This window comes from Trichoplusia ni, assembly GCF_003590095.1.
Source record: "Trichoplusia ni isolate ovarian cell line Hi5 chromosome 7 unlocalized genomic scaffold, tn1 tig00004065_group6, whole genome shotgun sequence".
Taxonomy (NCBI): domain Eukaryota; kingdom Metazoa; phylum Arthropoda; class Insecta; order Lepidoptera; family Noctuidae; genus Trichoplusia; species Trichoplusia ni.
Genome location: NW_020799646.1, coordinates 1 through 6048, shown reverse-complemented (window position 1 = coordinate 6048; position 6048 = coordinate 1). Strand labels below are relative to the sequence as shown.

Below are 6048 nucleotides of genomic sequence, written 5' to 3'. Positions count from 1 at the left end.
CATTTAATAATAGTGAATCAAATATATTTATTTCCACAAGTAAAATAAATAAAATAAATGTGAAGGTTGGTCATTAGCAGAAACCACACAGGTTTCTAGGAACTATATGGAACTGATAAGGGATAAGTAAGTTATTATAACATGTGTTGCGATTGTACAAAATTAACTTGAGTTTGAGGAAAACTTAGATATAGAACGCAGCTGTGTACATTAGCGCATACGTTGGGAATGCCCAAGTATCATGTATGTAGATTCATATACTTTTGACGCCGACTCAATTTATAAATCGAAAGTGTTATAAAATTCTAATTTTGCGTCAAGAAGACTGCATGACGTAAATACTAAAATAATGGCACAGAAACAAAATCAAATTATTTATGTCATACTTACACTACCATGTTAATTATAGATGTGAAAGTTTATTAACAGTTTCATTTCGTAACCCAGTCACCTACTTAACTGATGTAGGATGTGTTAATTTTGCTAGCATTTATTACTGCATAGGTTTTTTGCATTAATAAGCCTTTTCTTTAAACTCAGCTTAAAAACAAACGCATCTCAAAACCTATGATAAACAACAAGAATGATTGCCAAATTGAATTTAGCATTGTCATAGGTCAGTTTAAATATTTAATGTGTTGCTGTTTTGTGTGTAGACTGATAACCCAAGGTATTTTTTTGTAAACCAATAGAGTATGAGCATGTCAAGTACTGATTGGGACCTAGAATAATAACAGTACCTGAGTGTTTTGATTCATACAAAAGCTCCAAAACACAGAAATTATTTATTCTCGCTTACAATTTCTCATAAAATTTAATACAAGCAATTGAAAATTGACCTCAGAAGTGCTGAATGTCAGGAACTAGATTACATGAGTATAGCCGTGCCCTTGAATTCTCAAGTACGATAACGGGTGCGCAGGCGCCGCTTGACGAGTCCACGACACAGTTATTAGTGGTAATTTAGATGTACCTCTCTACTTGCCCACTTTACTAGTACAGCATCTGTCTTTGTTTATAAAGTGTGTTCAAAGTAAATAATGTATTTTAAGTTCCTGAAGATTTGAGATATGTTGTGCAAATTATTAAAAACTTAACCAGCTCTCCATAACATTTTAATAATGTATTTATAATAAATAATAAATAATAAAGTATTATATCTGTGAATAAAAGAGTGCATCACAATTTGCGATGTAAATAGTGCTGCTGAAAATTACACTAGCTTGTGTCCTTCACTAATTTATCATGACTTTTATTCCCCGGACACACGATTCGCTTGTTTGGCAGCGAGATAGATTATATCAATTTGTACTAATTAAAGATTGTTCCACTGGGTATTGCGAAGGTGCGCTAAAAGCCAAAACAACGCATACAAAACAATCTTTATTTTCTTAACTTGGTATCATAGCGTGGAAAGTAGGTATACTATGTAGTAAAATCGTACAACGTGGCATGTGGCGTCAAGGTCGTGGTAAAGCTAAAAATAAAGCAGAATGCTGCGTGCGAAATTTTGTATTAATTTTGTATTAGGCTGGCATTGGTATGAGTGATTCCTAGTAGTGCAATCTCGCCAATAGTGTTTGAAAAACAATATAAAAATACAGTATTGCGTTGATGCTGTTATTATACTTTGATTTTTGTTTTGTAGCTGTTATTATAATAAAGTGTAATGCTGATATTAAAAAGCGCACGCTGTATATGCACACCCAATCAATAGCAAGCAAGACGAGGGTTGTCCTTGATAAGTTCACTATCATCACTAGCGGGACTTGGTGCGTGGTGCTAATGAGAAGAGACAGCGATTGGCTTACGAAAAAGGCTCTTATCGAATCTTATTTTTTAGCATTATTACAACTTCAGACTATTTTGCGAAGCCGAGGTTCTTGGTATGAGAGAATTGTGTTCAGTCACCACTCCAGTTATTTTAGCCAGTGAGATTGAGTATAATCTATCGAAGAAAGTCCATGAGAATTTTTACTCGGAGAATTTGTATAAACTTCGAGGCAAGGTCCAACAGCAACAGCATAATTAGATTGAAAATCAAAAGGTGTACAAAATTTGGTTTTGTAGGGTCATTACATATGTGATTTTCTCAAAAAAAATTGTAAAGTATAGCCCTCGAAACTATTGTGCGTCTTTAGGAGGTATATCCTCTTCTCTTTTACGAGATGTCAGTATTTCTTCATATTAGTATCTAAACAAACTTTAAATAGTGAAACTTTTATACAAATCTCTTTGAGCCTTTTACTTGAGCCTATGCAATTACTTACACGTCAGACCACACGTAATTATGCGTAAAAAACTTAACTGGACTTGTTTCGTGGATACAATGTTCATCCCTAGAGATTCAGTGGTGTTGCGACAATGGCGGTGGACGATACCCAGTAAGTCACTTCGTACCATTGCATTTAGATTCTAGAAATTTGAAGAAAGCTTGTTTCTTACTTTCTCCTTTTCAAAACTTTAAAATTTTGACGATTGCGAACCTTGCACGATTTTTTTGATGTTTAAATCTTGTTTTCCCTTCATTTAAAGCTATGCCAATTGAGTTTATTTGAATTATTCGTCCACTTCGGTTATTTTGCTCGCCTGCGTTTCCATTAGGGATGGATGATATTTCCTTTTGATAAATCAGTCTCGCCACACCGTTACATTTGAGTGATGATATCGATGTACCTACTCTATAAAATATATCACGCTAATTTGTCTGCGTCAAGGTCGTCTTTATCAGAATACGAATAAGTCTGAAGCTTTTGGAAAGCGGAAAATCTTTTTCGGAAGAAAAATATAATTTGAATGTGGCCCATTGTAGTGAATCATCAGTCCATATTGCAACGATATCGTTTATAGGTACTGCACTTTGGACGTAATTTCAAACAGACCAGTAAACTTAATACCTCGTGAATCATCGTTGCATTCTGTTATCAAAATGTCGTTTGATCACTATGGCGTGGGATCTATAGGGTTTTAACTGAAATAAATTGTTTGCCAAACCGTTGAGCTCTTCAATGTACAAATTACAATGCTATGTATCAGTTACGTCAACGTAGATCTTGTTTCTGATATTTTTGATGTTGGGCTTTTGGCAAAAGAACTATTTTCCGATTACCTAGCCATGTAAATAGGTACTATGTGTTTTTTTCATCAGAGAGAGACTCTAAATCATGTTCTTGGTTTTATAAATAATCATTTGTGGTCAATATCAAGTTGCATATTGCAGAGTACTTCTATTGACAAAATTATTTTGTAGACACGCATTAAGTACGATAGTAATTAAGAGTTCAACTTAAAACTAATTTCGTGTTCACTTGTGATAACACATCAATTATGACGTATAGGATTTCCCCCAATAATGATTGGCTGACGTAGTTGACGAGCTGCGTGACGTCACAGCGAGTCAGCGTCGGAACGTTGACCGTGTGTTGTGTTCCAGTAGTGCAGCGCGCGTCGACGAGGCCGGAACCACGATGGGTGTGCCGCACATAACCTCCTTCTGCTGGTGCATGGGCCTCGAGCTCGGCTCCCGATGCATCGGGTTCCTGCATCTGGTAAGTTATACTTGTTATTGTTTTTACTCTTCGCCCTTTATGTTTCATTTTAAGTTTATGTTTCTAAACCGGTGTTTCCATTTGCATTTACCGGTTTGAGAAGCCTCTTAATTGGTGTTAAGGAAAATGAATGTTGTTGTACCCAGAAACCGTAACTATAAATACCCAATTTATTGCTACCGCCAGTCGTCGATAATGCAATTTGAAAATGCTGTTTTAAAACGTAATCTGAACTGGTTTGCACAAGAATGTAAGTGTCTCCAATATATTTCGACTCGCATTGTCAGTAATATTAATAACGTCGCGAGACAATTCGAGTTGGTTTCATTAATATTCGCGACTGTGTTTTGTTTTGGAGCCGCGCGCTGCTCGGAGTTTGGTACCAGCTCATGAATACCTATGTAATTTAGTTTTTATTACCTAGAATGTGAGTTCCAATGTTTAATGTGGTCAAATTTTGTAGTGTTTCTTGCTATCGATTATTACTGACATTTAATGATTTTTCTATCAGTAAAGTAGTTTCAGAGTATTGAAAGGACGTTTTGAGGTCCACAACAATTTTATTTTCTTTTAAGACCGATTATACTCGACATCGCTTTTTCTACTCTTCCGTTTTTGTGTTTTCATTAGAAAACATTCGAATGTACTCTTTCTTAAATATTTAATAATTTAAGAACATTTTAAAATCATCTCGCCTATAACACATATCTTCTAGTCTTTTTTACCCTACTCAGCAGGGCAAAAACTTCAGTTCTCCCACCACCTGTTCGAGTTTTTAAAACGAAGCTTATCACTTTAATAATTTAGTTGTAATTTATTATTCTAGATAGTATCCCTAGTCCTGATGGTGCTATGCTCGGTGTTCGCGGAGAACCTCCGCTCGTACGTGGGCACGGTGGAGGACGCGGGTGACGCGCTGTACTCCACGTTGGTACAAGATCGCGGTCAGCGTCGCCGTCGTCACCGTCGTGCATGTGTTGCTCGCGCTCACACTCATCTACTCCGTACATAAGGTGAGAGGCACGCTGCTGGTCTTGTTACTGTTGAGGTCTTTTCCCACTCAGAACGAACAAAAAAATTGTGTCTGGGCTTTTTGCGACCAAAGAGGCCTTTGTTTGAATGTGAAAAGGATATTTATTAATGAAATGTCATTTTCCCTTCGAGTACGCATTTTCTGATGCACTGTCTGAAATTGCTTATTGTTCCTACTGGTTCCTCCTGGTGGTTTGGGGGTAAACAAGCGAGGGATTAAAGAGACAAGCTTACAATTATTATGTCTTGTGTATTATATCGCAAGTTTCAAACTCCCTTTGGACGTACGACCGATCTAAAAATCAGGTTGTGTCAGTTTATACCTTTGAAATATACTAAATTAGTAAGTGTTAGTATGTGTATAAAGTTCTGGTCCGTATGGCCCGTAGCGCTGCTGGTGGCGGGCGTCCGCGCGTGGCTGGTGGTGATGGTCCTGCTGTGGGCGGCGGCGCTGCTGGCGCTGGCGGCGCTGGCGGCGCTGCGCGGGCTGTCCGGCAGCGGCTCCGACATCTTCCTGTCCTTCCTCGAGGGGTGCTGTTCTTTTGGTGAGTCATATCATAAGTCTAGATCTTGACCTAGGTCGGCAAACCTTCTACAGGTTTTCCGAACTACCCCAAGATGCCAAGGCCGAAATGCAATCACTCCCGGATGTTCATCGTGATTTAGACAGCTTCTGTCTGTCTAGTGACTTCAGTGTAGGAATAAGAATTTTCTCTAAGGAAAAATAAGACAGCAACGTTTAAAAGAACCCGAAGAAATCAAAAAATATCTGCAGACCATGTGTCTAAATATAAATTGCATAAAACAGTTTCTTAGTCTCGATTTTAAACTGATCAGTCGGCTCTAAAGCTTTCTAAACCTGTATTTGTCATCATTAATTATCATCAAATAACATCTTGTCCATGTTACATTTCCAGGCGCGGTAGCGTACTGCATCCTGTGCGTGTACAGCTACTACCTGATGCTGAAGAGCGCCGAGGATATGGAGGGCCCCAAGACCATGTACTAAATAAAGTCAGGACATCAATATAAATGCGGGTACGGAGCTTATGGCGTTTTTCGAATTGTTGTTTTGAGTTTACAGTTGACAGCGCCATCTAGCGACTAGATTTGTGAAACAGAATATGAAGGTTTATGTTCACTAGTGCAGGAAATAATTTGGATGGTTTTAACAAGTTGTCTTGGCACGGCAAGTCCTGCCCACAGGAAACCACAATAGGATTTGCTAACGTATTTATTATTTTTTAAATATACTATCAGTGGCTATATGGTTTAAGATATGTGCCATTTCTATGAAAGATTGGATAGTCTTGTCTAAAAGATTCTAAGTAAACTAGTGCGTGAAGTAAAGCCATCTAGAGATAAGCCCACCTTAATACATACCTCAAAGCAGTGAGCTTCTATTAGGTCAGTACGTATATTACTAAGACCTTTTTTTTAAGATGCATACATTTTTTCAATGGAAAAT

At 37.6% G+C, this 6048-nt stretch overlaps 1 pseudogene; it reads left to right on the top strand.

Moving 5' to 3' along the window:
* Positions 1 to 1141: 1141 nt before the first annotated feature.
* LOC113506259 lies at positions 1142 to 5790 on the top strand (annotated as a pseudogene).
* The last annotated feature ends 258 nt before the right edge of the window (positions 5791 to 6048 follow it).